Source organism: Lepus europaeus, chromosome 10 (genome assembly GCF_033115175.1).
Source record: "Lepus europaeus isolate LE1 chromosome 10, mLepTim1.pri, whole genome shotgun sequence".
Classification (NCBI taxonomy): Eukaryota; Metazoa; Chordata; class Mammalia; order Lagomorpha; family Leporidae; genus Lepus; species Lepus europaeus.
This window is the reverse complement of record NC_084836.1, coordinates 40777310-40789953: the sequence shown is the minus strand read 5'-3', so window position 1 is coordinate 40789953 and position 12644 is coordinate 40777310.

Here is a 12644-nt window from a genome sequence, read left to right as displayed (position 1 = left end):
TTGCATTAATTATAATGATGACATACACTTAATTTCAGAACAGGCAAAACTTTTTATTAAAACACACATGGCAATCACTTGATATTTTTCACTGAACAAACTCTTAAAATTTGTCTAAGCAGAAGAAGTTGAAGAAATGCAAACATTTTCATTCCCTAATATTCTATAGGTAAATTTCAGCTCCTTCAAGACATATTAGGCCTTAAAGATAGAAGTGCAAATACAACTATAATTATTCATTTTACTATTTATTTTCTTTTGGGGGACTTTACTGTGTGTGTGAGGTTATCATGATAGGGTCTACACATAACTTTTTCAATGTTTACACTACAGATATGCCTTACTAACCATGAATTTACTTGTTAATTAGAATAAATATAGAAAATTTTAATCAGAACATAAATTTATTTTAAATGCTGTCACATACCACTTAGATTTTCCTCCTGTGCATGCTCTCTCTCTGATGTAGTATCACCTAAGAGTCTACTGTAATAAGAGATTACATTTATAGTATTCACTGCAGTCATGTTATTATTAGCAAAACAGGAGCATGCAATAACATGCAGAAAACTGTGTGTGTACACATGTGTGAGTGCAGGAATTTAGCTTAGTACCAAGTTATACAGAATGGAGATTTACTACTATCAAATGGAACTTAGGGGCCAACAGTTTGGCAAGGTAGTTAAGATGCCCACATCTGGGGCCTGTGTTGTGGTGCTGCAGGTTAAGTTGCTGCTTACAGTGCCAGCATCCTGTATTGGAATATCAATTGGAATCCCAGCTGCTCTACTTCCAACCATGATAATGTGAATGGAAAAGCAGCAGAAGATTGCCCATGTCCTTGGCCCCCTGCTACCCACATGGGAGACCAGCCTTTGGGCTTTGGCCTGGCCTAGCCCTGGTTATTGGAGCCATCTGGGGAGTGAACTAGCAAATGGAAGATCTCTTTGCCTTTCCCTCTCTCTCTGTCACTCTGCATTTCAAATAAATAAATCTTAAAAAAAAAAAAAAAAAAGTATGCCTTATCAGAATGCCTGGGTTTGAGTTCTACCTCTGCTCTGGATTCTAGCATTCCTGCTAATACATCCCCTAGGAGGCAGCAGGTAATTACTTACTTGAGTCCCTGCTACCCACATGAGAGAACTGGATTGAGTTCCAGGCTCCCAAGCCCTGGCTGGTACAGGCATTTGGCAAGTGAACCAGTGGATGGCAGAGTTCTTTCTCTCTGCCTTTCACATAAATAAGTATTTTTAAATAGAGTTTAGAATCTGTGCAATACATGAACACAAGGAAAGTAAATTGTGTTTGGATTATAAATCAACTCAAACTAAACACTTAAAATCTCAGAAGTTGTCTTTTCTTCAGTAAAAGATTATTTAATTACCATTTAATAAGAAAGTTCTTTACATGTAAAAAGGGTTAGTCTTTGTTATAAAGAAAATACTTAAGAACCCTTGGGATCTAAGTTGTTTTTTGCTTGTTTAACTTACAGCTCTCTGCTTTGCCAGTCTTTGCTACAATGTAACATACTAAAATTTTCTATAAACTAACTTTATGTTCAGTCTTTTTCTCATTAACTTTTATTATTCAATCAGAACTATTTCATTACAAAAATGTATATATGTAAGATATTGATAAATATGAGTATTTTCAGTCATATATTTTCCTCATACCTAATTCAGACCTGAGATTCTCATTTACATTTGAGAATGGAATGGTCAACAAAACACTTTGGTCTTTCCTCCTGTACTCTGCACCTGGATTAAACTCTTCTATTGTATAATGATTTCTTTCCAATGTTTTATTTAAGAACCTGGAGAAAAGTTTATAGTTTGCTAGTATTGTAAAATGTGTAGTCCCACCCAAGAATTGACCCGTACCAACACTGAATAACTCTCACTTGCATCAGACTCCATTTCTGGATCAATCCTCATTTCTGGACCATAGCTTCTAACCCTTTGCCTTGGCTCTGGTTACTCCCTGACCATAGGGTTTCTTCCACTACTCTGGTAGTTAGCTTGCTTGTAAATTCAGGATAAATTGTTTGCTACATCTGGCTTCATCTCAAGAAACTAAACCTAGCACAGTACAAATGGTATCTGATTTTCCCAAAAGGCATTTCTGTGAATCAGATGAGTATCGGCCAACAATCCGAAGTACAGCACAGTGCTGAAGAGATGAAAATGTGCCTCCTTTGCACTTGATTCCCCCCACCCACCATCATGTTCAGTGTCAGAATATGATCTACTTTAGTGTTTCCCAGATATTATCACTATATTTGTTACCAGATACATGACCACAAATGCCATTTTTAATGTTTTACATAACCTTTTAAAAACATTGTAAATACATTTATTTTAAGGGAAACACATCCAATAAACACAAAAAAGAAGACTATGAAAACAATATTATTCTAGTTACCTATGAAAGATCTAAGCCCAAGACCTGCTCTCAATTTATTAAAAAGGAAGATTGGCAAGAGTTGAACATACTGTCATGAACCTAAGAGTTTTCTGTTTACTATAATCAGAAAGATTAAAGGATATTGAAAACAGAATAACTTTTTTTGCTAAGTGCTTCACTGTTCTTCTATCTGCCTAAAATTACTTCATTTCTGACTAGTATACATGTTTCCATACTTTGGGAAACCAGCTGATTTTAATTACCATGTATAATAAATTGTTATGATTTATTTAAAAAGTTACAGAAAGGCTTGAGTAGCACATCCATCTCAAAGTATCAAGGCAAGCCATTGGAAGGCCAATTTATATGATGGTATCTGTATATTCTGGGATAAAACCTGAAAGAAGCTTGGGAACTAAGAGTCATGCTTCTAAATCCCTCTATAGACCAGAGTGCAAACATGGGCAGAGTAAGATAATAATCAGAACAAAAATGTGCAGTGATAACAGACATATCATCCCTATAAGGGTGCTGACTGTACTCAGCTTTGGCTAGAGGGAATATCAGCTTTGGATGTTGTCCTAAGCATTAAATGATAATGTATGTGAGAAAATTTTTAGATTTTGTTTTTTGTATTTACCTCTTTGCTCTTTTAAGCTGATAGCAATTCTACTTCCTTGCCTTGGAGCATGTTTGTGGCAGAGAAGAAAGCAGAAGTTGCTTTCAAAATACTTTCCTTCCTATCTTGAAATGCCCCAAATTTCTATTTAATAAGAGTTAGGGCTAGTAATCTGGTTATAACTAATGTATGAGGTGACTGGGAACATACTAAAGATACATTTGCTTAGTATTCTTGATCAATAAATATAACATTTTTAAAAATTGGTTTTATTGTCACTTTTTCTTTTTTAAAAGATTTATTTATTTATTTAAAAGAGTTGCACAAATAGAGAAGGAAAGACAGAAAGAGAGAGGTCTTCCATCCACAGGTTCACTCACCAATTGGTTGCAATAGTTGGAGCTGCGCTGATCCAAAACCAGGAGCCAGGAGATTTTTCCGGGTCTCCCGTGCAGGTGCAGGGGCCCAAGGACTTGGGCCATCATCCACTGCTTTCCCAGGCCACAGCAAAAAGCTGGATCGGAAGTGGAGTAGCCAGGACTTGATCTGGCACCCATATGGGGTGCTGGCACTGCAGGCGGCAGCTTTACCTGCCACACAGCGCCGGCAATTGTCACTTTTTAACAATACCATAGAGTGGTATTTTTATTTAGAGTGGAGAAGGATAATATAACTGAGTGGTTCAACCTTAGGTGCTGCTGTATAAAGAAAGATTTCATAGGTTGTCCAAGGTGAAGTAATGATATAGCTAGTACTGAAACAGTATTTTTACACTTTGTGTTTCTGTGTGGATGCAAACTGATGAAATCTTTACTTAGTATATACTGAAGCGATCTTCTGTATATAAAGATAATTGAAAATGAAAACAACAACAACAACAACGAAAAAAAAAACCTTGGTGTTAAATTGGAAATTACATAGAAAAGTAATCAATCTTTTTTAAAAAATATCATGCAGGATCTCTGTCATTAATGTGCTGTACACTGTTATTTAATGCTCTAACTAGTACTCCAACAGTATTTTTTCACTTTGTGTTGCTATGTGAGGACAAACTGTTGAAATCCTTATATATACTAAACTGATTTTCTGTATATAAAGAGAATTGAAAATGAATCTTGATGTGAATGGAAGGGGAGAGCGAGTGGGAAAGGGGAGGGTTGCGGGTGGGGGGTAAGTTGTCGGGGGGGGGAAGCCTTTGTAATCCATAAGCTATACTTTGAAAATTTATATTCATTAAATAAATTAAAAAAAAGAAATGGCAAAAAAAAAAAAAGAAATTGTAACTTTTGATAAATATCAATTAAACCAAAAAAAAAAAAAGATTTCATGGAGCATAAAATGGGATGCTTAGGCTTTAATAGAGAAGTTTCTAGGTCTCTTTAACCATGAATTCTTAGCTAAGAATCTCACAAGGCCAAATGCAAGGTGTCAGGTTGGCTGGGCTCTTATCTGGAGGATCTGAAGAAGAATGTACTTCTGGTCCCATTCTGGTTATTGACAGAATTCAGTTCCTTGTCCTGGCAAGGTTGAAGTCTTTGTTTCCTTGCTGCTTGTCAGCTGATTATAACTCTCAGAAACTGAAGGCATCTGGCTGTTTCTTACATAGCTCTCTCCATCCTCAAAGCCAGATACGTTAAATCTTTCTCCTGCTTTGTTTCCAGTCTGTCTTACTTTCTCTCTTTCACCAATTTGAGAAAGGTGTCTGCTTTTAAAAGATAAAGAATGTTGGGGCCAGCGCTGTGGTGCAGTGGCACAATAGGTTAATCCTCCACCGGCTGCACCGGCATCCCATATGAGCACCAGTTCTAAACCTGGCTGTTCCTCTTCCAATCCAGCTCTCTGCTGTGGCCTGGGATAGCAGTAGAGGATGGCCCAAGTGCTTGGGTCCCTGTACCCACATGGGAGACTGGGAAGAAGCACCTGGCTCCTGGCTTCGGATCGGCACAGCTCCAGCTGTTGCGGCCATTTGAGGAGTGAACCAACAGAAGGAAGACCTCTCTTTCTGTCTCTCCCTCTCACTGTCTGTAACTCTCTCTTTCAAATAAATAAATAAATAAATAAACTCTTAAAAAAAAAAAGAGGCAGCAACACTTCCTAAATTACTTTAAAAGGTCAAAACTGTCCTAAATTCAACACTAGAACAACAACAACAACAACAAAAAGCTAAAGAATATTGATCATCTCCCTATCTAAAATTCAACTGAATGTATAAGATCACAGGAGGGATATTTCATATATTTACAGATTCTGGGGATTAAATCAGGTCATCTTTGAAGGACTGTTTTAGAAATCCTGCTTGATATTGGACTCCATAAGTAATTTTTCAGTAACTAATGGTTTCTATTTTATTTTAATTTCATCATTCTTTAATCACCTATATAATACAAGAATGGATTTTTAACAACAAATAAGAGATTGTCCTTTAGGTTTAAAATTTCAAAGCAGCTCTAAGTTTTTTATAGTTAAAGAACTGACATCCGATTTTCTGACTGGAGGTAGCCAATAATTGCTCTTGGCTGCTAGAAGCTGCTGTCAGATCCTTGTCATTTGGTCCCTTATGGGGAGTTCACAATATGGTGTTTGTTCTTTTTAAAGTCTATGTATTTTATTTTCTTTGAAAAAGATATCTTTCATCCACTGGTTCACTCTCCCAAATGCTGGCAAAAGCCAAGGCCGGGACAGGTCAAAGCAGGGAGCTCAGCCTGGGTCTCCTTCATGGGTGGCACAGACCCAAGTAACTGGGCCAAGGTTTGCCACCTCCTAGAGTGTGCATTAGCTGGAGGCTAGATTGGAAGGGGAGGTGGGACTTGAACACAGAGATTTTGCACCAAATGCCTGCTCCATGGTGCTCATTTTTCTAGGCCATCAGGAGTCCTGCCTTCAGTAAGCGGCTGGTCCTTTTTATGGGAGCTGTACCTAACTGAAGTCTACCAAGGATAATCTGCTTTCTTTCTTTAAATCATTTGTTTTTAAAATCATGGTCAGATATACATGGAATAAGATTTATCATTCTAACTATTTGTAACTCTATAGTTCAGTGGCATTAGGTACATTCACTTTTTCCACTACCGTTGCTAACATCCATCCACAGAGTTTTTTCATCTTCTGAAACTATAACCACTTAGATAGTCACTGTCTATTTCTGTCCCCTCTAGTTAGACAACCACCATTATATTATCATTCTTTCTTTTTTTTTTTTTTTTTGACAGAGTTAGTGAGAGACAGAAAGGTCTTCCTTCCTTTAGTTCAATCCCCAAATGGCTGCTATAGTTGGTGCGCTGTGCCGATCCAAAGCCAGGAGCCAAGTGCTTCCTCCTGGTCTCCCATGTGGGTACAGGGCCCAAGCACTTGGGCCATCCTCCACTGCCTTCCCGGGCCACAGCAGAGAGCTGGACTGGAAGAGGAGCAACCGGGACAGAATCTGGTGCCCTAACCAGGACTAGAACCCAGGGTGCCAGCGCCACAGGCGGAGGATTAACCAAGTGAGCCATGGCACCGGCCTCAAATGACATCTTAACCACTAGGCCAAATATTTGCTTATACATTATCTTTTAATTTCACTTTCTCATAAGTGTTTTGAAGAACTTTATATGTGGGTATGCACCATATTTTGTTTATGCTTTCATCTGTAAATGGAGACTTTCTTCCACCTTTAGGCCATTGCAAATAGTGCTGCAAATACACATATCTGTTTGAATCCCTGCTTTTACCTCTTTTGGTTACATTCCCAAGAGTGGGATTTCCAGACCATATGTAAATTCTACATGTTTTAATTTCTTGGGAACCACTATGCCATTTTCTACAGAATCAGTGTTATTTGACAGTCTCACCATCAGAAAAAAAAAAAAATCTGCTTTTGATTAACTCAAGCCAACTGGTTTGGGACATTAATTATATCTTCAAAATTCCTTCATCTTTGGCATGTAATATAATGTAATCATGGAGGTGAAATTTATCATATTCAGAATTGCTCCCACACTGAGAAGCAGAGGATTGTGCAAGTATATTCTTTCTTTCTTTCTTTTTTTTTTTTTTTTTTTGACAGGCAGAGTGTGGATAGTAAGAGAGAGAGACAGAGAGAAAGGTCTTCCTTTTTGCTGTTGGTTCACCCTCCAATGGCCGCTGCGGCCGGCGCATCGCGCTGATTCAAAGCCAGGAGCCAGGTGCTTCTCCTGGTCTCCCATGCGGGTGCAGGGCCCAAGGACTTGGGCCATCCTCCACTGCCTTCCCGGGCCATAGCAGAGAGCTGGCCTGGAAGAGGGGCAACCAGGATAGAATCCGGCGCCCCAACCAGGACTAGAACCCGGTGTGCTGGCACTGCAAGGCGGAGGATTAGCCTGTTAAGCCACGGCGCCGTCCTGTGCAAGTATATTCTGTGTACTGCAGGGACAACAATCTTGGGGGCCAGCTTAGTGTTGCACATACCACACTTTCATAAACAGAAAAGACATTTATTGAAAATGATGACAAATGCTTTAAGAATCAGTGAGAAGGCTGAAGAATGACTCTTAACAATGAGCAGGGCAAAAATGGAAGGTATGATAGCTTCCAAGAGGGCCTCCAGTGATCCCAACCTCCTGATATTCACAGCTTTGTGTATTGTTATTATTTTGCTCTGTGGACCACAAGTAAGCACAAGTAATAATCTGTCACTCTCAAGATTAGGGAATAAAAGACACTGTGGCTTTAAGGTTGGTTGCTGTATCACTCTCTTGAATCACTTGCCCTGAGGAATCAAACAGCCAAGCCTGAAGACACTTAGGCAACTTTATGGAGAGGCCCATCCCAAGAGGAACTGAAGCCTCCAGCGAAGTGAGTGACCTTCTTGGAAGCAGATCCTCCAACTCCAATCAAGCCTTCAGATAAATGACCACAGATCTGGCTGGTAGTAGCTGAGAATGTTTATTTTTTTTTATATCGCTAATGATTTTTTAGAAAAACAAAGATGACTATGAAACAGAGGCCAGATATGGCATGCAGTATCTAAACTATTTACTAATTTACGGATGAAGTTTGCTGACCTTTCCACTGCTACTACTGAGAACAGTCATGAACTTTTCCCACAGCTTTTCAACATTTTCTCCAATTCAAAGTCCTTGGTGTGAATGCACAGTTGATCAAGACTAGGTGTACAAACCCTAGCTGTTGAAGGATTATGAAAGGCAGCATGGTGTTTCCTCCCACCAGGACTGAAAAATGAGAATTTTCTCCAAAATACAGTGTTCAGATGCCAGTAACAAAATCTGACATAACTCTGTTGAAACCAATCAAATTAGTTCTTAGTATTAACAAAGTCAATTTGTCCAGATAATAGTGTCCTACAGAGACTGTTTAGTATTCTAGTCATCATCTACTTTGGTTCCTGTGCTGCTTGATTTCTCGCTTTTCTTTCGGTTTTGAGAGCAGCCCCATATTCTTTCAACACATTCAATTGTGCTTAAAGCCAGTTAGTTTCTATGTTGGTAACAAAGAAATTTCCCCTGGCAACAATGTTCTTGCTGTTTTGCAGAGATCATCAGAAAGGATGTCAAGCTTGATAATAACATTTTATTTCTAAAACTATCTTGGAACAATTTGGGGAGGGTAGCAGGAATGCTAAATAAGTAGCAATGTACCGGAATGATAAAACAAAAATGAAATGCCCTTCTCAAAATTGCTCTACTGTTGAGAAATACTGAAAATAAAATGACAAATAGCTCATACCAAAAATTGATCTTGATGCCACACTTAATTCTAATGTCTGTTCTTAAATCCACAAAATAATATTGATAGCTTACTATACATTCTTATTTCCCATTTTCTAGTTATTCCTGAATCTAATAATTTTTCTCCACAGCCATCATTTCCTAGAAACTGGTATCATCAGGATGGGCACTCATATTTTTGTTAAATTGAAACTATTTGTATCATATTAAATATGTCCTCCTTTTTGAAAATACTTATTTAAAAGGCAGAGTAATACATATGGGGGGGGGTGGTAGTGAGAGCGAGAGAAAGAGAGAGATCTTTTATCCATTGGTTCATTCCCCAAACGGCTGCAGCAGCAGGGTCTGGGCTAGGCTGAAGCCAGGAGTCAGAAACTCCATCCTGATCTTTCATGAGTGGCAGAGACTCAAATACTTGGGCCATAACCTGTTTCCTAGGCACATAAGCAGGGAAATGTATCAAAAGCAGAGTAGCTGGGACTCAAAAGCTTTCTGATATAGGATGTAGGCTTAACTCATTATTCCACAAGGCCCAACCTATGAACTCCTTGGTTTTCCTCGTAAATCTCTAATTACTTTTCAAAACTCTTTTATAGCTGCCCCTCCCCTTTGTCTGCCCTCATCTTATTTCACAGGATTCTTTTTTGCTCATTTTTTTCACTCTCTCTACCTAGTTTTTCTCAGACCCTCACCTCAAAGCTAAGTATTACATTTAAACTTCATACTCATTTATACACTATTCAAGCCTAATACACATGAAATGGAACTTGGTATCTTCCCACATACACTTGCTTCTTCTGTAGTCTTCATTTTGGTCAATGACCTTGATGTACTTAATGCTTTGGGAATCTATTGAAGAGAAACTTATTCCAGGTGGCAGGGGAAAGGAAGAGCAAAGAAAGTAATGCCTTCCTGGAGGAGGTGACACTTAACCTAGATAAGTTAGCTAGGAGGAATTGGGTGAGATGTTTGAGAGTAATGCAGTGTGAATTAGGGAGGACATAATGCAGAGAAACAGAGATTGGAAAACCGAAGCCCAAAGGCAAACAAAAACCATGCTACTAAAAGCAAAAGTAATTCAGATTCAAAGCATACATGGGTTTTTGGCAGAAGGAACTGGCAAGATATATAGTTGGAAAGGTAGGCAGGAAATATGTCATGAAGAACCTTTTATACCATGCTAAGAAGTTTGGATCTTATCCTATCAGGTCAGAGTTTACAGACTGATTGCCCACAGGCAACAGAAGTGGTTTATTTGGCTCATGTGGGCTTTAAAAATCTATCAAATATGTTGTCAAAATTTCAAAATTTCATATCAAAATCTGAATTTCCAGCCTCTTCTGAAGAATTGTCAGTTCTGGTCACATTTTTCCACATTGAACAGGCTGTCTTGTCACCTCTCTGTAATAGTTATCCATCTGATCTGCTTTATTCAACTGCAACTGATGTGAACTACCCACCCATTGTGAGCTTTGGGAAATTGCTGCTTCCACTTCAGATGACAGCGAGTCGTTGAAGAACTGTTAACAGGGGAATATTATTGTCAGATATTTGGATTAGGGAGATCATCTTGGAAGAAAAATAGAAGTATAGGGCAAAGGGTACCAAAAAGAATGAACTGAAAAATATGGGGCAATAGTGTTTAGGGAAGAGAGAACAAACATATCTTATTGATCCACACACCATTTACCCTCTTAAACCACCACATAGAGCAGAGGAGGCAAGCCAGTGACAGTAGAGAAATAGCTATTGACGATTGATATACAGCATGACGGTACTGTTAAAGAGAGCAGGTCAGAAATCAAGAAAGCTTAAGACTGAGTGTATGTAGGGTGTAAATGTGGTATATCTAGGTATAAATCTAGTGGATGACAGGGTCTAATTTTGTTGAAACCCTCATTTATCACATTGCCTATTAAAAATAAGTTTGCATTAACTGAGCAGTTTGCTTTTCATGGTGATCAATTCAAATGGATATACTTTCACATATCCATAATAACTATAAATCAGTAAATTATACATCATTCATGGGTTAAGCTCTAGGAAAGAATTAAACATAAAGACAAAGGAAGTTTTACAATGAACTTGATGATCACTAGGAACTATTAAAAATTCTTGAAAAATGACCCATACTCCCTAACTGGTTTCTTGCTTATTGGTTTGTAGGAATGCTGGGCTAAGATTATGTAGAGTACACTCAGAGTAGACACAATTCATACAATTTATCTAAGTTGGCTTATCTCAATAAGTACATGATAGGGTTTCTTATCCTGAACACATTATTTCTCAAACTGTATTAGCTTTCTATTTTTTAAGCCTCCCTAATATCCTAGTTTCTCTTTTTCAATTTTTTTTTTACTCTTTCCTTTGCTTTTTCCATTCTCAATTTATTTTAAATTATTTCAAATAATACAGCAAAGTATAATAAGAGTTAAATGAACACACATAAATTTCACAATTTTTAACATTTTTGCATACACACTTCATATGTAAACATATATACACATAGATAACATTTTTGAAAGCATATGTGGTCATGGTAATATCACAAAACATGAGATTAATGACAAAAACCAAGTGAGGACAGAAGGGTATTTTTTTAACATAAGAAGTCTAATTCAGTAAAGACACATTTATATATATCTGTATACTAAATAATGTGGAACCCACACATTTTATACTATACATATAATATTGACTTCGACATATCAGAGAAAATAGGAAATTTATCTTTTTTGTGTCTACTTACTTCACTTAACATAATGATGTCCAGTTCCATCCATTTTGTTGCACATATAAGAATTCCATCTTTTTATAACTGAATGATGTTTTCACATCATTTTCTTTACCCATTCATCCATTGATGGATATATAGGTTGAATCCATGTCTTTAACAGTGTGAATTGGGTTTGGTGATCAGTAGATGACTTAATGTTTTCTTCTTTTGCTTATTGAATATTGCATACTTCCAGTTTCCCAAATTATGTAACTTTTACTTAAATCACCAGTATTGTTACATCCATTGTATATATCTTTATCTCTCTGACTCATAATCCCTCTCACTTCTGATATATGTACACACAGAGAATATATATTTGTCTTTTATATGTATACTGTATGTAACTTCTTTGATTTTTCTTTTTTTGATTTTTCATTACTTCCAGATTCATTCTTTCCAATTTTATTTTTGCTTATACTCATTATTAAAAATAAAATTTTATAACTATGATCTTTTTTCTACCTATTAAGTAGATACTGAAGTAATAAGGAGAAAGAAGCCTGTATATGCTTCATTTACATTTATGTTGGCAAAAGAAGATATGAAAGATTCATTGAGAAAGATGAGGCTTATGTTTTCCACATACACAGAGATATGTAAGACAAAAGTAAACTGAAATTATGACTAGAATGATTTCTTTTAAGTTACATCCAAGGCATCAGCACTGTGGCATAGCAGGTAAACAACAGCATCCCACATGGGCGTTGGTTCGAGTCCTGGCTGCCCCACTTCTAATTTAGCTCCTTGCTAATGTGCCTGAGAAACAGTGGAAGATGACCCAAGTCTTGGGCCCCTGCACCCACGTGGGAGGACTGTAAAAAGCTCCTGGTTCCTGGCTTTGGATCAATGTAGCTCTGGCCATTGCAGCCATCTGGTGAGTGAATCAGTAGATAAAGATCTCTTTGTCTCTCCATCTCTCTCTCCCTGCCTCTCTCTCTCTCTGTAACTTTGCCTTTCAAATAAATAAATACATCTTTTTAAAAAATTACATCCAAATAAACACCAAGATATTTTAATCTGGAAAAGTAACAAAAGCAAGACCATTTGTTTCCTCATCCCCTTTCCACCAAAAACACTGCCATGTTCTAATTTCTCAGGAGTGCAAAATGTTGATAAGACATCAATTAGTTCAGATAAT